This window comes from Dromiciops gliroides, chromosome 3 (assembly GCF_019393635.1).
Source record: "Dromiciops gliroides isolate mDroGli1 chromosome 3, mDroGli1.pri, whole genome shotgun sequence".
Lineage (NCBI taxonomy): Eukaryota > Metazoa > Chordata > Mammalia > Microbiotheria > Microbiotheriidae > Dromiciops > Dromiciops gliroides.
Window position 1 is genome coordinate 126,669,274 of NC_057863.1, and position 24,658 is coordinate 126,693,931.

The window sequence follows — 24,658 nt, forward strand, 5'->3', positions numbered from 1 at the left end:
AGATTATTAACTCCTTAAAAGCAGAGACTACATTGTTTTTGTGTCCCTAGTACATGGCAAAGTAATGGACACATAGTAGGTGCTTAATAAATGCTTGCAGATTAAGGGAATGTATGCTAAATTGATTTTAATTTCTAATACCATTTGTCATCTCAATCGCCACAAAAATTCCAGCTTGTACTAGGTACTTGTGCTAGGTAGTAGATCTTCTTCCTAAAATTAGCTCACATTTTCCCTTGGCTCCTCTTTCACCTGCTTATTATTATATGAATGTGTAGTTTGACAAAACTTATCAATTCATCTTATTTAGGCAAATAGTGTCAGTAAGTACTGTCAGCATGGGGCTTAAAAGAAAACTTAATTCTTTCCTCTGGCAGGAAGACAAATTTTGCTGACCTCCTTCTGCTTGGAGATAATCGCTTGGAGATAATGGCTTGGAGATTAGCTAGAGACTCAAGGAAATTGTTTTGAAAAATCCAGAGTCTGCCATATTTTTTGCTTCATGAATCAGTAATATAAACATTGTGGTGGTTGTTACTGCTGGGTATATGACTTTTAAGAGAACATGAACTGAAGATTTTGCAGATACCATTCCATATTTAATAAGCCATGTATTCTCCAGGACTGGAGTTATTCCCTAATAATTAGTTAGGCACTTAGAATGCCACTATGGTATCATTTAGGAAACTACAGTGGAAAAGGTATCAAAGAGATGGAGAAATAGTTATAGGAGAACAAAAGCCAAGGGAGACCCCAGTGATTTGTCTTTAAAAGATACTGTAAATGTACTATAACCATTATACAATTGATACTGAGAGAAATTATTGTTTCTCTCATATTAATAAGAATTAATATGGGGGGATTCCAAGGGTTTTCTTTTTTTTCCTTTTTCTTTCCTCATTCGAAGACCAACCTCAAGATTTCTGACTTTGCCCCCAAAATTTACCCCATCCAGACCATCTTATCTGGGTGGAATTTTTACCCCACCCAACTAGAAAACCTTACAAAAAGATTATAGTCTGGTTGAATTCTGGCCTATTCTGTTCTACTCAGGCTTGGGTAAGGGGTAGATCCCTTTGCCTAGATTGCCCAATGCTGGGGGTGGTCTGGGTAGAGAAGAGTAAGAATGACATATCGGAGTCCTGTCCCCCAGCCCCTCATTAGAACAGCTCCATCTCTCATTATAATATCCATTCTCTCATTAATTGTTAACCAATCAGAGTTGATTTCTGCCTGTTGAGAACACCCACTCTTCCAAGGCATATAAGTGTAGAGAGGCCTCCATAATTGGTCTTCAGTTTATGAGAGAAAGCCAAATAACCACCCTTTTATTCATTATTCACTAGCCATAATTAATAAAATGATTCATAATTACCCAGCAATTATGTCTCTGGGACTTTTCATAACTCACAATACAAACTATTATCCCTAGAAAACTGGTTTTTAACTGTGGTTCAGTCAACCTAAGTTGTTTTCATTTTTTTAATGTCTTGATATCTATATTTCAACATAATTGGTTCCTTTGTCATCTTAGGTGGTTAATTTTAAGCATTCTGATAAAGAGGTCATAGGCTTCACCAGACTACCAAAGGGCCCTAGGACACAAAAAGAGGTTAATAATTCCTATCCTAGACTGGGAGTCATAGCACATGCCTACAATTCCTTCTGCTTGGAAGAGTCAGGCCACTGAGTTGCCTAAGGAAGGGCAAACTGTCATTGGTGGGAAACAAAGCAAGCTCCTATATTAATCAGGAGTAGGATTAGACCACTGAATAGTCACTGTACTTTCAGCCTAGACATGAAAAGGAGGTGAAATCTCAAAGAAAAGAAAAATTTTTAAGGGTTCCCTGTCCTAGAAATGAAAGGAAAGACATATCAGAAACAGTGAAAATAACTGAGGGATCTAGAAATTAAACTACTGAAGACCAAGGGAATTTTACCAACCATGTTCATCTTTATTTAACATACTCATAACTGGTATATTTAATGGTGCCAAGATCTATCAGTCCTTTTAAAGGACCCCAACTCTCTTAGTCCTTATAAATATAGAGTATTCTCCCTAATTATCTGGGTGTCAGGTAATTAATCAGTCTATACTTCTGTGCAGGGCCAGTTTACTGCAATTTCTACATGTACTGTTTTTTCTCTCAGGCCCAAAACTAAACTGAGATCCAGGATGGTAATGAATCAACTGAGTTTCTATACCTTGAAATTCACAATTGGACTAATGGACATGTAAGAGAACCTATTAACTCTTCCATTCAGGGAGCCAGAAAGAGTTAATGTTTTTTAAGCAATGAATAATCCCAGAAAATAATTGACAATGGAAGAAAATAAAACTATGCTATCACATAGTTGGAGAGGGAGACCAAGGTTATTCCACATGAATAATGAGCATTTACCTAGGATACGTAAATTGCTCAAATAATAGCACTTGAAGCATAGTAACCTCTCAATTGGGTACACCAAAAGGGAACATAGCACCATGTATAATCTAAAATATCAGATTTCCTAATGTAATCTATCCAACAATCAAGCATAGCTTGCTTTATGCAATAACTACACTTTGATGGATCTATATAATTCCCCCCTTCCTCTATAAATAACAGCAGTTATACATGTTTACCTTGCGCATTCTGTGGTCATGTTCTTCCATAAAACTCCCAGTGAGAACCTATCCAAATTGCCAGAGATGTCCCTCTGGTTCTTTTAATAGTTTGATGTATTACAGTGTTAACACTGAGCTAGTCTCTTTTCTTACTTTTAGAAGACCAATGTATATCGTTTTTTCCAGTCTTATATGTCTTTGGTGTTTTTAGCATGATATCTTACAGGAAATCATTGCTAATAACATGCTGCAACCTGCTGACACCCAACAAGTCTCTCTCCTGGCCTTCAGGTTATCTACAAATTTGACTCTTCAAAGACTGAGGTGTTCTAGTGGTCTGGAAGTTACTTTGGCTTCCTGAAAACTATGCCAGTAAATTCTAAGTTCTATCAGGTTCTACCAAGATGGAAAAGCTTTGAAAATGGCCCAAGCAACAGATAAAGTTGGCTTTGTTAGGAAGTGCCCAAGCTAAGAGTAGAGAGGTTTATCACATAGGCTGGCCACTCTGTGATGAATTTGGGATCCATGACCACTCCTCATTTCATAGCCCATACCATCACCAAGAAAATAATTATTACACTTCAAAGGGTTTTTGATCTCAATGATATGGGCACCACCCCTCTCCTTTAGATCACAACACATTCATATCTTATTCTGTGCAATTCTTGTCCATGCCCTCTCATAGATCATTTCTAAATAATCTAACAGCTTGTTAGAAACTTTCTTTCAGGTATTTCAATATTTTATATGTTCCTCTGAAGCTCCCAGGCTGTTTATCTGTTACCCCTTATTCTTGCTACATGACTGGCCTACTTCCCTTTCCAATCATTCATTTCCTGAATGATACTTTTTTACACAACATCTTGCATGCAAGTCATCATAAGTAATATACCACAGCCTATAGTACTAACCGACACTTCAAGGTTTATTGGGAAGAATACTAAATTTGGAGTCATAGGATCTGGGTCCTGTGAATTATGTGATGTTGAGCAAGTCACTTAACTTTTGAACCTCAATTTCCTTATCTGTAAGATGAAGAAGTATGTTGTATGACTCAAAGTCCCTTCCGGCTCCAAATCAATGGAGTTAACCACAATTCGATTCTTTGTAAACTGAATCATTCCATTATTCATGATCACACAGCATAATTGGTAGGATATTGGTGTTAAAAATGGGCTTGTGTGTCTAAGACCAGCTTAGAATTGCTAATAAACTATGCAGTTTCCTAAATGGGAATATAAACCACTTTTCTGTGACATTAGCCTCCCGGGTTCATTGTCTCACTTCAGAACATGTCCAAGACATATATTTTGATTAACTATGTCAATGGACTGTCCATCCAGCTGCATGTCTGGGCAAAAGTCATTCCTCATTTTACTCATTTTCCTCATTTTACTTCGATTGGTTGTTGGGATAATGGCTTTCAGAATGTAGATTCCACTAAAGAGGTCCTGTAGTATCCTAGGGATACTACACAATATAATCTACACAACGTTACCCATGAAAAGGAGCATCTGGAGGACCTCACTATCTATAGAGAAGTCTTTTTCCATTTCTCCCCACAGGATATCTTCTATGACATTGTCACTTTGGGCCATTATGCATCTCCCTATTCAGTGCTTTGATACTAGTAATCATGGAACTTATCAACTCAATCTTTATAGTAGAGAAGCAATATAACATAGTGGAACAAGCATTGAACTTGGAGCCAGGAGATTACTATGTTCAAATCTTGACTCCGATACTTACCAGTTTAAGACCCTAAGTCATTTAACTTTTATGTACCTCAATTTCCCCATCATGAAAATAAGGATAAGCAATGCTTGTATTACCTACCTCATGATTATGCTGAGGAAAGTACTCAACAAATTTTTAAGTGATATAAAATTAAGAGCCATTATAGATAGGGGAATCTTTATGATTTTAATATAGCCTTGTTGGAGAATAGTTGTTAAGAAAGGTTTTCTTTGGCATCAAAATATTTTTTTTAATTGTGGTGTCTGGGTAGGTTTTTAAAAAAATACCTCAGGATCTTTTACTCTTCATATATAACAGGGAAGATGTGGTACTCTGTTGAAAGTAGTCTATAAAAGTCTATGTTTCCTTCTCATCTTTTCATCAAGAATTCCCTAAATACATATGTAATTCATTATCTTTTTTTTTTGAGAGGCAATGGGGATTAAGTGACTTGCCCAGGGTCACAGAGCTAGTAAGTGTTAAGTGTCTGAGGCTGGCTTTGAACTCGGGTCCTCCTGAATCCAGGTCCAGTGCTTTATCCACTGTGCCACCTAGCTGCCCCTGTAATTCATTATCAAAGATTTTAAAGAGATAAAGTGGTTGATGCCCTATAGATCATTTGCTAGAAATAACACCCATTAGCGTCACTTGGTAGTTTTCTCTTCTATACTATATCTAAAAATATAATTCTTTAATGCTTTCAAAATTCTGTTATTGAACCTGGTATGGTACAGTCACTATTTCCAACTTCATCATTTCCAACACCATTTTAATTTGCTCAAGCATCACATAATTACAAAATACTGAATCCAAAGGTGGTGGTATCATTATTACTGATGCTGAGAATAGATTGCTATAGAAAATCTAACACATCTATTCCATTTTCCAATAAATTGTTGTTCTTCCCTTTTCAGCAATACTATTAGGATGATGTGACTTATTAGAGTTTCTTACCATGTTTTCTGCAGACATCTTTTTCCCCTCTCACTGCTTTTCACCATTTTTATTGCTCTTCATCCTCCCTCCTTCAAGGATTTCCAGGTTAATGCCATAAAAAACCCTGGAAAGACTTACATGAGCTGATGCATAGTGAAATGTACTGTATACAAAATAATAGCAATATAGTAAGATGATCTGCTGTGAATGACTTGGCTATTTTCAGCAACGCAATGATCCAAGACAACTCTGAAGGACTTATGAAAAATGCAATCTGTCTACAGAGAAAGAATTGATGGTGTCTGAATACAGATTGAAGCATAATTTTTTTATTAGTCCCTTTATCTGAAGTTTTGTTTTTGTCTGTTTTTTTTTCACAACCTGGCTAATGTGGAAATGTTTTGCATGACTACTCATGTATAACATTTAAAAAAAAAAGATTTCCAGGTTAGGAAATAACATAAAGGACAGGGATAGGGGCTGATCTATGATTTCATTAGTGTAAGGAACTTCCTCAATCAAAACAGCCCCATACCTTTTCTGCAACTTGTAATAACCTGAGAGATTAAATAAGTTGCCTAGGGTCACACAGCCAGTATGTTTCCTAGGCAGGTCTTAAATCCAGGTCCTTCCAGCTTTGAGTTTAGCATTCTATATACTCTGCCACTCTGCCTCTTTGGTAACTTGGAAGAGAGGCTTAAACAGGAGTCTGTCCATGCTTGACACTAATAACCAATTAGTCTTTGTAAACCCAGAATAATTTGAAAAACTTTCTTGGAAGATATATATTTATATGTTGTTCAGAGCTCACCCAACCTGGCACCTTCCAACTTTCTCCTTTAAAAAAATCATGATATAGTGACATGGGGTTCTTGAGTTGTCTATAAATCTTTCATCACTTTCATTTCTTAATCTTGAACCATATTTTCAAACATATAGTTTTTCTCCTGATGCCCACCTTCACAATAATATTACCAAGTATGAAAGTGTATTTTTACTTAGCTTAAAAAAAAAGCTCAAGTTCTTAAATTCTTTCTACTTCTTCTACAGGAGATGTAGTCACATAAACTAAGCAAGAAGACCACTCTGAAGTTAATGATCATCATGAATATCCTTGAAATAGACAAAATTTTTAAACATCAAAGAGAAAAATTAAAGTCCCTGCTTATAATCTAACAGAAGAAAATGAATGCACATGTGTATGTATATAGGCATATGTTGTTTAAAAAAATAGATTCAAGGTCATTTGGGCAGGAGACAAGAAACAGAAAAGGTTTCATGTAGAAGCTGGAATCTTAAACTAAGTCTTGAAGAGAATTATGGTATATCATAGAAGAAGAGAAGGAGGATATATCCTACTGCCTTTGATCATACCATGAAACCAACTCCATTGATTCCTTTATTTGCCTGCTTAAGGAAAGCCAATAAGCCATCCTTTCTGTTTAGCTACAACTTTACTTGTATCTTCTGGCTTCATTTATAGAAAGAATGTCAATATGACTATAATAGATACATCCCCAAAAAGACTATGGTCAGGCATTAAAGAATAGTGGGGAAAAGCACTAAATTTGGCATGTGTCACTTCTCTTCAATGGAACCCAGTTTTTCCTTACTGGCAAAAAGACAGTAAATAAATAACCTCCAATATCCCTTTCAACTCTAAAACCTTTTTGGAATCACAGTCTTAGTAAATTGAATGACATTTTTCAATGTTATCAGGAAAGCTTGATTATTAAAGAAACTCCATGGTGAATCTTTTGGAAGACCCAACAAGTGAGCTCCTCTTGATGTTCTGGAATAAGCAAAATAGGAAAGAGGGGGCAAAGTGAAATGGACAAGACAAAGGACGTGGAACCATAAGAACTGGATTCAAGGCCTGGCCCTGACAACTTGTAAGCTGTGTGAATGACCACTTTCAGCCACAGTTTCATTATCTGCAAACTGTGAGAACTGAATTAAATGATCTCTAAGGTCCCTTCTGACACTAACACTCTGAGATAGAAGATGTATGTATGTATGTATGTATGTATGTATGTGTATATATATATACATACACATATAAATATACATATATAATTGTTGGATTTTGCCATTTCCAAATTATATCCCTGATAAAATATGTCTAAAAGGTGACAACCTGGATGTAATGTAAAGGACAGTAACTACAAAAGCTCTTAGATTCTGGAGTATATTAACCAAAGGCATAAGTAGATATTTTTTGTACCTGCAGAAAGGATCAGTATTACAGGGGGTGGGGGCAGGGAGGAAGTGTTACTGGACCAAGCTACTACCTCTATTGAGGAATGAAGCTTCTACAGAGACATGGCAAGCAAGGGGAAATGCTACACTTCTGTCCCTATGGGTCGATATGGGAAGGCAATGAAACACTCAGGTGGTGCTGTCTGCACTCTCTAAATTCCCCACCCTGGGGCAAAAGACCCTATTTCTTTTCCGTGACTCAGATCTGGTTTTATTCAAGCAGGACACAATTGTATTAGGGTCTGATTTTATTTAGCCTTTTTTTTTCCTGTGTACTTATTTCACTTTGATGGATCTATGATATTAACTTGCATGCTCCTTCCAAATATGAATAACTAGATCAACTCACGTCTGTTCATCCTTCGAAGATCTTAATTGATATTCTCCCATAAATCAGTCAGACTCATTAGACTGAAGGCCTAAACTTTTATTAGACCAATATTAAAATTAATATGCTCTCCATGTACATAAACTTGCTAAAAGATAGCTAGCAATTATAAAGTACTTAAAGGTTTGTAAAGCACTTTATATATGTTGATTCATTTGATCCTCTTAATGACCCTGGGAGGTAGATGTTATTACTATCCCCAGTTTACATATGAGGAAACTGAGGCTGTGAGAGGTTAAGAAATTTGCCCAGGCTTATGCTGCAAGTAAATGCCTGAGGCAGACTTGAACTCAAATATTCCTGACTCCAAGGCCTCTCTCAATCCACAAAGGACTGAAGACATACTACATTAATGTGTAAAAATTGACCAGGGTATAAAAAATAAATAAGTATTTATGAGGAACTTCTGTGACAGTCAGTAAGGATACCAATACAATAGTAAAACTGTCCCCACCCTCAAGGAGTGAATATTCTAAGTATAAATGTAAATATGCTAAATGTCTTATAAGGCAGAAAAATCTACAAAGGGATATAGTTGCCTCTTGTTCTAGAGGTCTTTACTCCTTTACCTTCAACTTCTAGCGTCTTATAGGACAACATTCTAGGTCAATTTCTCAGTAGCCCTTTTCCTCAACTGACCAAACCCAGCTTATCAGGGCTTGGGGAGGCAAGAGCAAGTTCTCAGAGTTCTTTGGGGGTTCTCACTGACAATAAGATTGAGTCAAGTCGAAAAGCCTGTATTAGACATCTATTATGGCCAAGTAGCATTCCAAGAGCTGGGGACACAAAGACAGGCAGGCAAATAGCACAAAACTGTACCCACTCCTGCAGTTTGATCCATTTTACCAGTGACCTTGAAATGGCAAAAAAAAAAAAAAAAAAGTTACACAATACCCAGGTACTGTCTATTCTTCATCACCCTCATTCCCACTCCAGGTTTGAATCTGGCCTGGTATGATTAATAACAATAATTTGCAATATCCTGTTTCACTCAAAAATGAAATACATGTTCCCTTTTTGTTAATAGAAAGTAGACCTTTTAATTTACATCTAAACAAGGTTAACAGAATTTCTTAAGGTGATTATCTGTGTGACCCTGGGCAAGTCACTTAACCGCAATTTTTCCTGACTAAAAAAATAAATAAATAAAAAGATGTAAATGCTGGATACAACATTTCCTTAGAGACGGTTTTGATGGGCAGAATTCTGAAGAAAGAAAGGGCTGGAAAGAGAAAAGCGAAATGATAATGCTTCAACCTGTCACAATTTTGCCTTGGTTGGCTGCTGAATGTTGGCAATAGTAACCCACCTTCAAATTACCTTTGTGGCCAGGATTTTTATTCAAACCACTGACAAAGGTATCAGACTGTGAAGTCAATGGAGGGAATTATCTTCTCAATAGTGGAAACTCCTCCAAGCATGAGGCTTAGGCAGAGTAGCAGGATAGCATAGGAAAATCTGAGATGCTACTAATTTATTCTGTTCCTAATATAGCCCTTGTAATCCCCTTTGCCAAGGACACATACATCTGGGAATAAAAATTTTGTTGGCCTGAATGGAATTCTTTGGCTTATTGTGACTCATGGTCCAAAGAAGGGCTTGGTCTTAAAGAGACAGCAGTTTCCCTCAGTTGACTGAGAAGCTACCACAGGAGTCCGCAAGGTACTCAGAGGTTTTGAACTGGGAACAGGAGAAAAAGCAAGAGTGGTTGGATTTGAAAGAAAGTTTCTGCTTCTAGTTTGGTAAACTAGAGGAGATGCCAATGAAAGATGCTGAGAGAAGGGGGTGAAGGGGACATCAAGTCAGCTACCACTGAAGCTGACTCCAAGGTCTGCTTGCGTCCAACTCACTCCCCTCAAGACAAATCATGTGGATAATGATATTTTGCCTTACCTTTATTTTTCTCCAGTTTCTCCCACAGAGAGAATATGTGTAGGGTTCTCTTTTTTAATTCAAAAGTTTTCCTGTTCTTTATAGTTACATTCATTATTTACAAATGAGAGATAAGGACAAAAAAATTTAGAACTTCTCAGTTGCCAAAATCCTATGCTCCCCCGGGGGGCTCCTGAATTAAATGAAAGAAAATCTTATTAATTATTATTTTCATAAACTTCCCAAAGCAGAGCAAAAGCCAATTTGGGTTCCCCTTGACAAAAATCTGAGTCACGACAAAAAAGTGGTAGAAAGGACAGGTGAGTAAAAGACAGAATAGAATCTCTCAGAAGCAGGGGATTGAGGCAGAGATTCACTGTTCATTATCCCTATGGTTCTCTGCCCATCTGGTCTGATCCTGAGTAAAGGGCATAACTAAGGGAAAAGCATGCTCCCTAGGGAAGACTGAAAGGAGATAGAAAAGGGTAGCTTCATACCCAGAAAAGTAGAAACCATCTTAGAGGGAGGAACCACCTGCCTATCTCATATATAATGCATATTAGTAGGATAGGATTCCTTTAAGGTCTAAAGGGAAAACTTGGTTGAAAGCTCTGGCATTTATCAAAAATAAAGTTCATTCTCATAAAAAAAAGTCACAAAACATGACTGGAAGTAAAAAGAAAAACAACTGGAAGGGAACAAGAGTGCATTTGGTTTTTGATCTGAACCCCTGATTTCCTTGGTGCAGAAAGGAGGGGGGAGTAAGGGTGAGAGAAACAGCTTTGGAGTCAGGAGGAACTCTGTTCTAATCCTACTACACACTCAGCCTACCATGTGACCCACGGCAAGCCACTTTACCATTCGTTGCTCAGATAATTGTCAAAAATAAGTTACAGGGACAGCTAGGTGGCGCAGTGGATAAAGCAACAGCCCTGGATTCAGGAGGACCCGAGTTCAAATCCAACTTCAGACACTTGACACTAACTGTGTGACCCTGGGCAAGTCACAACCCCCATTGCCCTGCAAAAAAACAAAACAAAAAAAACCAAGTTACAGATTAGACATCCATGTGTCTAATGGATTTTTGTGCATGTATAGACCTGTAATTTCAAAGGTATAGTAAGGAACTTCCTTCACCAAAGCAGAGCAGCAACTGATTTATAATTTATGGTCTGAGAGAGTTGTCTGGGGCACTAAAAGGTTTAATGACTTACTCATGGTCACACAGCTAATAAGTATCAAGAGACAGAACTTGAATTACAGTCTTCCTTATTCCAATGTCAGCCTTCTGTCTACAACACCAAGCTACATCTCTAGAAACTATTTTAACTCCTTTTACACAAATTCTACAAATCTTGTAAACTTGTGACTGTCCTCCCCCACCCCTTCTCAGTACAGGGCCCGACATATTGGAAGCATTTAATAAATGCTTGTTGACAGACTGACTTGTGATTTTTTTACCTTTAGCAATGATATATCATGGCAGATTGCTCCCAACAATTCACCTTTTCACAGGTCTTCTCTGAAAACAGGAGCTTAAGTGTCTTACCCATACTGAATTAAAATATGCATTAATCATACTGCAGAAATTTTGGCTCAAAGACAACTATGGAAATCACTGTTCATCAAATATGAGAATTAACTCAAACAGATAACTATTTTGCATTAAGAGCTTAGCTTTCTCAACTAACAGTAAATTATGCATGCCTCTGTCAGGCAGAGAAGATAGAAGGTGGCTGAAAGGGAATAAGATTCATGAGAGAGAAGACATATACACAGACTCATTGGGAACTGATTGACAGAAGACAACTTCCAGCAAATCTATTAGTGGAAAGGTAGGACAGGGTGATAAAGATATTCTAGCCAGAGTTCTTAGTTGGATCTTTCTTGCTGGAGTGAGTTGGAACTTTTGGTTAGGCAGGAAAGGAAAAAAAAAAACATTTCTGACTTTATCAGTTCTCAGGAAGATAAAAAGAAAGTAAGGGGGAAAGGTGAGTGGGTAAGAAAGTATCTTCTGGCCTTTCTAAACCAGAGACAAAGAATAAACACAAAAATCACCTTTTTCTTTTCTTTCTTTCTTTTTTTTTTTTTTTTTGCGAGGCAATTGGGGTTAAGTGACTTGCCCAGGATCACATAGCTAGTAAGTGTCAAGTGTTCGAGGCCAAATTTGAACTCAGGTACTCCTGACTCCAGGGCCGGTGCTCTATCCACTGTACTACCTAGCTGCCCCAAAAACACCTTTTTCAAATTAAGAAGCAGCCCCAAGATAGCACCTACCTGTTTAATCAAAGGACTGACCAGGCCACCTTCCCTACTCAAATTTTTGTGTCTCCTTATTACTTCCAGGATCAAATACAAAATCCTGCTTGGCATTCAAAGCCCTTCATAACCTTTCCAGTATTCTTCTGCCTTACACAAGCAGAAACTCCAATCTCTTGATTCTGGACATTTTCACTGGCTATCCCCCATATCTAGAATTCTCTCCCTCCTAGTTTCCATCTAATCTGAGCTAAAATGCCAACTTCTCCAAGAAGCCTTTCTCAATCTTCCTTAGTTCTAATGCCTTCCCTCTATTGATTATCTACATTTTATCCTCTATAAAACATAATTGTTTACATGCCATCTCCTTAAGAGCAGGGACTGTCTTTTGCCTTTCTTTGTATTTCTAGTACTTAGCACATTGCCTGGCACGTAGTAGGTGCTTAATAAAATATTTACTAACTCCTGTATACATCGAAATGTTTATAGCAGCACTTTTTGTGATAACAAATAAAAAGAAGCAAAGTGGATAGCCATTCAAATGGGGAATGGCTTAAATTGTGGTATGTTATTGTAACGTGTATGATAAATACAGAGAAGCATGTAAAGATCTGTCTGAACTAAGAGTGAAGTAAGCAGAACCAAGAAAGCAATACACGACTACAACAGTGTAAATGGAAAAAAAAAAAAACCACTACACGTGGAAAAAAATCAAAAGTGAACGTAATAAAATTAGAGATCAAGCAGGACTCAAATGAAGAGATATGACAAGATATCCCAAGGCACCACCCCCCACCCACCCACTTTGTGGAGGAGGGAGGTCCATACGTGTTACACATTTCATGTATTTTCACACTTTTGCAATGCATTCATGAGTTGTGCTGGGTGAGATTTTTCTTCTTAAAATAATACTATTCATTATATAGAAATGGCTCTCTGAGAAAAGGAGGGGAAAGGATACTTGGGACAGAAAACATCAATAAAAACTTATTTTTAAAAAAATTAAGTAGATTCTGCTAAAAACAAAAAAGTTTAACTGATACAAAGAGTATTTGAATATCATTGACTTCCTTTCCCCCTTACTTTCCCATGGTAGGAGGGCCGACTTAAAAGTGTTCTTTCTTCTACTGAGTGTTCTTTGTTATCATGCTGGCCACTAAAATCCTGTGCATTGTGAAACAGACTGTCGAGAACTTTATTCTTTAAACCTATTCAGCAAACCATTCTAGACAGAAGTATTACATTTTGACATATAAAATGCAAAAATATATATTATAGCGGAAGTACTGGGACTCAATAAAAATGCAGCAAAAATGAAAAGACAACACTTAAAAAGCAGGTCTAGTAGCCCTCATTATATTAGTACAAAAAGAAATAATGTACATTCTTTTTATTTCACATACAAGTAAAAAAAAATCCTCTTATGCTAAATGCCATTAGTAAAGCAGGTTTCCAAATAACAAAACAATTTCCAGGTCCTCGAGGTTAGCATCTAAAACAATGTTTTGTTGATTTGCTTATCACAAATTCTCTTCAACAAATAATCATATAGACATTTCTCTTTGCTGTTCAGTCCTTTCAGTCAAACTCTTCATAACTCACTTTGGGGTTTTCTTGGCTAAGGTATTGGAGTGATTTGCCATTTCCTTCTCCAGCTCATTTTACAGATGAGGAAACTGAGGCACACAAAGTTAAGTCACTTGCCCAGGGTCACACAGCTAGTAAATATCTTAGGCCAGATTTGAATTTAGGAAGATGTCTTCCCAACTTAAAGCCCAGCAATCTATCCATTGAGCCACCTAGCTGTCCCTATTCTCTCTAGTTCCTGTCCGTTCCTTATATGGAAAGAATGAGAGTATATGCTGTTAGACTGGGAAAACGACAGCTTGAACTTATCTGGTCCAAGTGTTGGCATTGCTGATCTGAAATCGATGCTTATTTTTAAATTATCTTCAAGTTTTCCCATCCCAGACAACCCAACCACTTAAATAAAAGCCACCTAAATTCCCAATCAACAAACCACAACCACAAAGGGGGAAAAATGAGGAAAAGGATAGAAGCTGAGACCAGAAAAGAGCTACAGATCACTAATAACTTCCATCTCCCCCACTGTGTTCAAAGCTCTTCTTTTTGTTCATTAATTTAAGACCTAGAGTCTCAGTGTAGACTCTATTTCATATTTAGGTTGTACAGACCAGAAATGTGATTTCTAGCACTCTCTTTATTTTTAAGATTTTAAAATATAGAGCCATCAAGGCTCAGGTGCCTGTCCCAACTTTTTCCTCCCTAAATTTTCCAAATCAGTTTCTTATCACCTTCCAATTTAAATCAAATGCTTCTTACTGAGTTAAAATCAAGCTCCAACAAATTAACTTAGTGCTGTTGAACTTTGCCAGGTATGTTAATTTTAGATATTTATAATAAGTAAATGTAGAAATGTAGAAATCCCAAAATACAAATTTTTAAATTGTAGGTAATTAGGAATAGGAAAAAAATCTAAAAGCACTTCTCATTTCATCTTCACAAAACTTAAGCTAGAAGAGAAGCTGAAATTCAATTTAATCAACATTAGCAATCACCAAGTATGTTCAGAACACCGTACCTGGAGCTGGAGGAGATACAAAGTTTACATAAGGTAAAGTCCCTGCCCTCATAGAGCTTAGAGTCTAGTAGGGAGATAAGTCAGAAAGATAATATTATTACATAATAAAGAAGGGAAGTTTTGGGAAGGGAGATAATAAATTATTTTAGACATGTTGAATTCAAGATGTTTCAGGATATCCAGTTTACATTTGGAATGCAAGCCTAGAGGTTAGGAGAGAGGGTAGGGCTAGGACTACATAAGTAGATATGAAAATCATTTGCATAGAGCTGCTAAGATCAAGAGAAGGTAGAAGAGAAAGGAGGATCTAGAGGTAGAAGAGAAAGGAGCCTAGTACAGAGCTTTAGAGAACACCCAAAGTTAAAAAACATGACTTAGATGAAGATCCAGCAAAAGAGACCTTGGAGGAATGGTCTTACAAGTAGGTCAGATATCAGTGAGGTTAGACAGAAGAACCAGGAGAGAAGTGTCACAAAAACCTAGAGAGAATGATAAGAGACTGATTGACAGTGTCAAAGACTGCAGTTAGGTCAAGAAGGATGAGGATTGAGAAAAGACTACTTGTTTTGGTCATTAAGACATGACTGGTAATTTTGGAGAGAGAAGTTTCAGTTGAATGATGAGGTTGGAAGCCAGACTAGAAAGAGTTAAGAAGAGAATCAGAATAGAAATAGTGGAAGGAGGTGCTGATTGTAGATTGTTTTCTTGTTTAGTTGCAGAAGAGGAGCAAGATGATAGCTATCAGAGATGGCCAAATTAAGTGAGAGTTTTAAAGATGTGGGAGACATAGCCATGTTTCTAAGAAGAAGAAAGAAATACAGCAGCCAGGCAGGGAAACATTGAGTATTAGAGAGAGTGTGAGGATAGAGGGGGCAATCTTATTCTCCCAGACCATACCATTCTCTTCCCACTGGGCAGTCCAGGGAATAACCTTCTTTTTGGTGATATATCTATCCCATCCCCTCTTCTTCAACTTAGAGGCTAGAGTTTTACCTAGGGCACTTAAATTCAAAGAAATCTAGCCTAACTCTAACAATGAAATCATTTCTAGCTTAGATGTGAAAATGGTCCCAGGCCACATGAATGACATCTAGTAGGTTTTATATAAAATAGAGCTTTTATATAGTCTATAGAGCTTATAGAAGATAAAAAAAGAAAAGATATTTTTAAATATAGCTCAGAGTCCTCAGTTAGGAAAATTTCTAATATTCCAATAGAGATTTAGATTGCTGTCTTATTTAAATGTTATTTAGTTCCAGCTAATTCATTAATTTGCTCAATTCCCTTTGCCTAATACAGATTAATTATACAGACATACAGTACACAACAGTCACAATTAATCATGGAATTTTATGTCATGGGAAGTTTTTTTTTCTTTTACATCAAAAATTATATTCTAATCAAAGTATCTAGATAACATGCATATTTCTCAAAACATTCCACACAAATAAAAAAGGATGGGTATTTTTTCCCCAGGGACATCAACATGTACTCCGCACTGGAGGGAGAGAACAGTGATTTCCACTCAAACCACCTTGTTCTTTTGTGGAGCATAGCGCCCCACCCCCATACAACCATGCCTGGTAACTACATGCTGATGTAGCCCTAGTGAGTTTTATCTATTTACCACCAAATACCCACCCACTCCTCTAGTCCATTCTCAAGGTTTACATCTCTAAGTCCTTATCCCTGAAATTCAGATCATAAGACCTCTGGGTCTGGCCCTCCACCCTTAGTACTTCTGGACCTTGTCATCTTCCCTACAGATTAATTTTCTTTTGAGTGTTGTCTCTCCCTATGCGAGTGGGAGTTCTGTTTGTATCTCCAGTGCTTAGTGCAATGTTTTTCTTCTAGTAAATACCTAACATATGCTTTTTCATTCATTCAGAGACATAACCTAATCAGAAATGTGTCCAATAAAACACACATTGATTTTACCACAATTTTTATTAAAAATTTTAATAATTAATTTAAAATAATCATGGTAAGCACTTTAAGTTCATTCCTCAAATAAGCCTCTGGATTTGGTCTTCCTGTTGCCAGAATCTTTGCCTTATATGTAGCCATTTTTCATTCCACCCCCTGGGGAAAATGATTTGAAGGGCCGAAAGACAAAATCATCATCTTTGAGGTGCTTTCCATATACTTGTTACGAATCAAGTCCTCCATTCAGATTATTGAATGATTAAAAAGATTTTGCAACAGGGGCATTATCAATCAGGACAATTTGCCATTTCTTAATCATGTCATAGCCAGGTTTGTAAATCAAGTCATTCACAGGCGTCTGGCAAGTAGACTTCTACAATCCTCAGTATGTTAATTAAAGCCTTGCTGAGTTTAACACACATGCTAATAAAGATTTGGTGATGTCACTGGAGTTGTAGTCCTTAACAACCTTTAGCCTTTGGGGATGAAAAAAGCTAAAGTCGGGTTCAGTAGGTACGCGGTAGTTGCCATGTAATTCTATTTGGCCAAATCTCACTTCTCTGTGCATCTCACTGCATTCCATATGGCGAGCATTAGTTCTTTCATTGGTAACTTTCCCAAGCCTTATTTTTTTTTTCTACATCCACCTTCTTCTTCAGACATTTGGCCTTTAGTTCTGCAAAGGCCCTTTGCCTTTCTAGCAGGGATTCCAGGACAGATGGCAGCTTTTCTTTTATTCCACACCCGCCATGATTCCAGCTGGACATGAGTTGGAAAGTGCTTTCAAAGTCACAAATTAAATTAAAAATTATAACTTAAAAAAAAACACAACTTGGAAGCAAAATGCCTGCTTTTTTCAGAGGGAATTGAAACAGAGGGAAAAGAGGGGCATTACTAGCTCCAGCAGTCTCTTAGAGAAAAAAAAATATTCTGCCACACTTTTCTATAGGCAGAAACACACAAGGGATTCTCTAGCTTGATCAATGGCCATGCCAGTCTCCAGTCCAAATATTCAGCCTCTCAGCTTTATCCCTTCTATTACATCTCCATCATTTGCTCAGTCAACTGTGCATAGAAAACATCTTCCTCCTCCCCCACCCAAGGTAAAGCTAATCCTAGGATCTTCCAGGGCTAGGAGGAATGCAACTCCCAGAATTCCAGTGAGGACTCAAACCCTTACCAAACAGTGAAGCCAGTCCAAACATGTTGTTACATTCACAAACATATTTCACCAGTAGCAGGGACACTAACAGCTGGGTAAAGCAGAAAAGGCCCAAAAGCCTTTTCTGACACTTGAGAATGAGCCTTTAAGTGAACTAGGGACTGGAAGGAGCCGAGGCCAAGAACAAATAAGGAAAGGATCAGCCTCTGCAAAAGCAAAAGCAGGAGATAGAAATCGAAAACAGGTCAATTTAGCTACAGTAAAGAGGGTATAAAAGGGAATAATAGGAGATAAGGTTGGAAACAAATCTCCTGTCCATTTATATGTTCTGCTATAGAACATATAAAGAAAATTGGAAAAAGAAAAGGAATGCAAAATGATTATTATTGCTGGTATTATACTTTTACTTAGGTAATCAAATCCCAAAAAACTATAAAAAGTGAAATATGTTTTAAAGTTTAGTTACATTTGGAAAGACATAACACATCAAGAAAAGAGGAGAAATGTAGTTGGCTACAAAAAAATTATACAATTTCACCTCTTGAATCAGGGATTAGTGGAAGGATTTTTCAATGCTGTTTTTCTTTAATTTCAAAAGAAGTAAACTGAATGCACTGTTTCTCTAACTTTTTAACTCTGTGAATGGACCTTGCATAAAGCTATTTTTAATCTACTACATTAATTACTGTAAAAATTTCATTTAATGGGGCTAACATGACCAAAAGATGGAAGTGAAAAGGATGTAGCCTATTACCAATATCAACTTAAGGAAAATGGTTTTAGAGGCATTAACAAGAACAGGTATGAGCAGCAAAGAAGGAGGATGGATCCAAAATAGAATAAAGGATAAAAACAAAGTACAGGCTGATGCTGTCCTGGTAGCCATCAAGTATTTTTTTGAAAGCAGAGGAAGGCCAGCAGCAGATTACAAGAGTCTGCTGTGGAAGATGCATGGAAAGAAATGAACAAAAATTATATGGGACTTGAAAAAAAATTGAAGCAGTTGTGATCTGCAAAGGTAGACAGAATATCTTCACCAATGGGATCATGGATCAGTCACAAAATACATAGTGTTCCAAAACAAGCAGTTTTAAGCTATTTGAGTACTAAGACTTTTAGAATACCTTCTATATTATCATATCTACTACTAATATTTACTCCTTACATATTAATTTAACCTATTTTTTCTTTTTTTTAACATTGAGTTTAAAATTCTCTTTCTCCACCCATTGAGAAGATAAGCAAGATTTTGATTTAGTTTAATATTTTTAAAGAACAGTGATTTTGGCAATGTGATTACTCTTCTTTGTACACACAATAAAACCTCTGTGTCTTAGAGTATCTTCATTCATAGCTGTGTTCTGAAATTTCTTCACTTTGTACCAACATAAACAACTTTTTAAAAAACAAGCATTTATTAAGTACCTACTATGTGCTATCTTCACAACAACCCTAGGAAGTTGGTGCTATTATTATCCCCATTTTAAAGAGGAAGAAACCAAGGCAGACAGAAGTTCAGTAACATGCTATTAAGTATTTAAAGCCATGTTTGAACTCGAGCCTTTCTAAGTCCAGAGTTCATCCACTGTGCCACTTACCTTACTCCAAATATCTAAAACTGATCTTTGAACAGCCCCAAACCAATCAGTTGCCAACTGTTAAGGGAAACAGTGTGGTCCAGTGGAGAAAATGCTAGATTTGGTGTCAGAGAATCCTAGTTTATGTTCCATCTCTGCCACTTACTCTCTATATAACCTTGGGCAGATCACTTACCTTCTCTGGGAATCAATTTCTTCACCTGTAAAATGAAGGAATTAACTGATCACCTCAAAGATTTCCAAAACTGTAGTCTCATTTGTTGACCTCTATGGACCCTTCAAATTCTAAATCTGTGATCTTGTGTGTGATCCCATAATAATGTTACCAAATCTAATTTTCTTCCAAGATATCTCATAGCCATGCCCTCTTTTCCATTCCCACTGCCCCTGCCCTAGTTCAAACCCACATTCCCTCTAAACTAAAAATGTTTCCCTTCTATCTTTTTTATCTTCATTCCATTTTACATGCATCTGGCCAGAGAAACCTTCCTGAAGCTTAGTCTTGATCATGTAATTTCAGTGCTTAGTGCCTAATAGACACATTAGGGGCTTAATAATGCATATTGCTGTATTTCACATCTTCGGTGGCTCTCCATTACTTAATGAATAATATAAAATTTTTTTACGAAGCATCATCTTTAGTATCACTATCATTACAATCACATCACTATCACAACTGACATTTCTAGTGTTTTCAAACACAAATTATTTCATTTAAGCTTACCAACAACCCTGTGAGATAGAAACGACAGGCATTACAACTCCAATGGGGCAGTTAGGTGGTGCAGTAGATAGAGTGCTGGACCTGGAGTCAGGAAGGCTTATTTTCATGAGTTCAAATCTGGTCTCAGACACTTACTAGTTATGTGACCCTGAGCAAGTCACTTAACCCTATTTGCTTCACTTTCCTCATCTGTAAAATGAGCTGGAGAAGGAAATGGCAAACCACTCCAGTATCTTTGCCAAGAAAATCCCAAATGAGGTCATGAAGAGTCAGACATGATTGAAAATGACAGAACAACAACAGAAATTATTACCCTCATTTTACCAACAGGAAACTGAAGTTCAGAGAAATTAGGTTTTTCCATGGTCATTCAACTAGTAAGTAAAAGAAATAATATTGAAACATAGATCATCCCAATTCTAGGTGCATCATTCTATCTAGAAGTACAAGGTGATACAGTGAATAGAGTACCTGGCCTGGAGTCAGGAAGGCCTGAGTTCAAAGCTGGTCTCAGAAGCTTACTAGCTGTGTGACCATGGGATATTGATGTAATGGTGGGAAATGGGGTATGGGTTGGGTAGGGGTTGGGGTTCTTAGGAATTCCTCTTTAAAGAATTACACCCTCTTGCACACAAAACGTAGTTAGAATAAGGTGGTAGTTTATTTAGGAGCAAGGGAAGGGAAGGGTGGGGGGAGGGAAACCATGAAAGAAATCCTTGGACTTTTTCATGGAGAGATTGGCATAAAGCACATGGCTCAGAGGTACCAAATCTCCTCGAACAGGAGACTGGAAGGTACTTTTATAGAGGACTGATGGGGGTGGACCATCTGCCCGTAAAAAGTTCCTTTAGTGAAGGTGGACCATCCCTCACTGGTAGTGACTAGAGGAATAGGGTGAGGGGTGGCTACAGATCCCTCTTCAGAACACAAAGGCCGCAGCCACACCCAAATTTATCTCCCCAGGGTAAGGGAGACCAGAATTAAGGGTAGGAATCCCAAGCTAGCTCAGTCCTATTTGGTTCAGTTTATCTCTCTAGGCGTTATCTGTCCTCTGGTTTAGTTTCTCAAGGAGAAGGTTCCTTGATGTGCCCCAGAGAATTTCTGGGGTGCTCTGCACCCTATGACATTAACCTCGGTTAGCCTCAGTCTCCTCATCAATAAACTGGGGATAATAATAGGGTCCATCTCCCAGGGTTATCATGAGGATCAGATGAGATATTTGTAAAGCATTTAGCATAATGCCCAACCCATAATAAATGCTTGTTTCCTATTCTTCCTCTACCTGCAATTCCCTATAGCCTTTAGACATGAAATTCAATGAGTCTCATAATTTCTCCCAGACAAGAAACCATCCAATTTTGACTGCTCGAGCTGATACTCTATAGGTTTAGACCAAACAACATTTGGGATATTTCCTTCTGGCCCCAGACCATGCTCTGAACTAGCCCTACATTTTCATCTACCTTTCCTCGTGATAGGATGCCTTTGCAACCTCTCTCTCCATGTATTGAAACCCTATCCTTCAAAACCCCACTCAGATACCTTCTCTTCCCAGTAATCTTTCCCTACTCCCTTCCCCCAAAAGGAATCTTAATCTCTCAATCAATCTCCCCACCCCCACCCCCCCCCCCCCCCCCCCCCCCGGCTCCAGGCTCCAGGCTCCCCTACTATGCTGGTTGTGCCTCTTGTTAGATTCTCTTTCCTATCACATTCTGTTTTCTGGGGTAGATCCTCCTAACTCCTATACTAATTTTTCTTGCCCTGAGGGAAGGAAATTTTTCTCCTTAATCTTGTAACTACCCCTCTTCTCCAGTTGTTCATAATGTGACTGGAATACAGTGCCATTCAATAAACGTTTGTGGAATCAACTTCAACATTTGCTGTCCAAAATAGTTTCTGACTTATTCCTGGAATGTATCAAAAGAAAACTAACTTTCTATTGAAGACACCAGGGAAAATCTTACAAAGATTCAACTGAAGAAGAAAATCCTTCTGCAGATAAATTTAGAAAAGGATGATTTGATGCGCAAACTTTCTTCTGATGTGATGTTGGGGAGAGAAAAGAACAATAAGCTTTCATTTGTTCCATTTCTCCCTAAGGTGAAACTATATAAGCAGTGTTTATCTGCCTTGACTCTTTACTGCAGCAGAAATTTATGGTAAGCTTCCCTTCCACGACCTGCTTCTTTCTAGCCAATCAGTTGAAGTACCCTTTATTGTAGTCCCTGGAGCTTTACTGTAGCAAGAGAACCTTCCAAGAAACACTCGGAGAAACTTTGTTGTTATAGAATAATACATGCCTGGAAATTTTAAATACTTCTCTGGGTTACTTTTCCCAATGCTTCTAAAATAAGTTATTCAAAGGAGAATACAAATCATTAGAGTTTGCCCCAAAATAGCAGGGCTTCTATTGCAACAAAATGTTTTGAGATTCAAGAGTGAATTCAGCATAGTGGATGATTAGAGATTGAGTCAGAAGGAAAGCAAGCACACAGCTCACCAGCCTTAGCTTTAATGTTGGAGACCAAAGAATAGATCATTAGATAACTATCAATAAAACCACTGACAAACAATTCCCCATACCAGTTTCCGATTCAATAAAATACAAATTGATTTTGTTAACAATAAAAGGCTGTCTCTCAGAAAAGAGAGAATGCAGAGAGTTGCCTCTCAAATAATTTAAATAATGATTCCTATTAACATTCTGACATATCCTTTGGGATGTTCACAACATTTTCCTTCAGGCCCAGAGCACAACTACTCAATCAAAACTGGAACTTAAGAATCATAGAAATGCAAATAAATAAATGAAAATATAACATAAAAGTTTGCATTCATTTAAATAAATATCTTGCTCTGAATTGCCAGGTTCCAAATTTGGCCTTTGCTACACATCCAGCAAGTATTTGATCCACATTATACAATCTACTAAGAAAACTTGGTGGCTGGTTTTGGTTTTTTTATAGCAAAGATTTAGAGCCAAATTCAGTTAGGGGATGTTAGTGCTCTATAAAGCTACCTTATGTTTAACTACTCTATGTTTATTTTCTTAAAAATTTATGTAACCCCAGGCACCTAGGTGGCACAGTGGATAAAGTACCAACCCTGGATTCAGGAGGACCTGGGTTCAAATCTGGCCTCAGACACTTGACACTTACTAGCTGTGTGACCCTGGGCAAGTCACTTAACCCTCATTGCCCCACAAATAAATGAATGAATGAATAAATAAATAGGATTTTTTTTAAAGATTTAAGTAACGCTTGCTCTAGACTTACTTTCCCAATCCCTTCTGCCAGTACAGATTGTGTATCCAGAATATAGTTACTGTCACCCTGAAGGTTCAATGGGATTTGGGAGTGTCTTTCTAAAGCTATAACTCACAAGCCTCTGTGGATGTGCTTCCTCCATGATTTCCAGTTGATAATAGTTACCCAGACTTAATTAGCTTTTAGAAATAAGTGTTTACTACAGTGGTATAGATGGCACAAAACAACCCCCAAAAGTCTGTTTTATATACTCTCCCACAAGTACATACATTCTCCAAGGCAAAGTGGGCTAAATCTTAGTAAACTCATGACAAAAGATTAACTGAGTTCTTGGAAGCCTTTTTTGTTGGAATCCTTAAAATGTTCCAGTCAGGCTTGGTATAGTTTTTGTGCTATAGTCTTTATAGAACCTTGAATCTGACTTTCCTCATCTTGTTCATTCTAACATCAGCTACTGACCAAGTACAACTGCCAGCTTTTGCTAACCCAAGAATGTTATTGGAACCTCAAAAAAAAAGTCTAAAAATCTGGTCCTCCAAAGTTGACTATGTCCTCCTTGTCCTTTCTTTGAACATGAAAAAAATATTTCCAAGTCCTAATTTACACATGGAACTTTGGAAAGTTGTCTCTTTCCTTAAACCAGTATGAAACATGCCTATAGGTTCATCAGGTAGGTCTGGCAAAATGCGACAGTGAGAGATACTGTCTAATCATAGCTTTCCTCTATTACCACAAAATAACAAGAAATCCACCAAATAAAAGAAAAGAAAAATAAAGGGGAGATAGAAAAGCATTCATCACAAGGAAAACATCACAGAAAAATCAAGCAGAGACTTTTGAAAGTGAGTAAACAATCCAAAAGAAGCCACAAAAGAATGAATAAATACTATGGCTGAAAAGAACCACGATAGAAATGTCAGAAGAGAGGGATAATATTGCATCCACAATAAGATGCCTCCCCGCCCCCAAAAAAGCCATAACAAGTCTCAAACATGAGCCTTCAAAATTCAAAGGAAAAATCCATTGGCACCTCCAAAATAACATATGCTTCTGATTTGTGTTTAATTATCAATAAAAATTAATTTTCAGGAAATGAAAGGGATTTTAATTATTCCTCCTTCAAAAAGCCAGAAGTGAGCAGGGCAATTAACATGCAGATTTAGAAAGAAAAGAAATGTTTAAATTGTAGACAAATGCATGTATCAGGAAAATACATGCCAGACAGTCTGTGTGTCTACATGACTCAAAATTCAATACAATTTTAAACTCTCACCTTGCCTGAGGATCACTAAGAGAATAGAAAGAGCAATTATAGATGCAG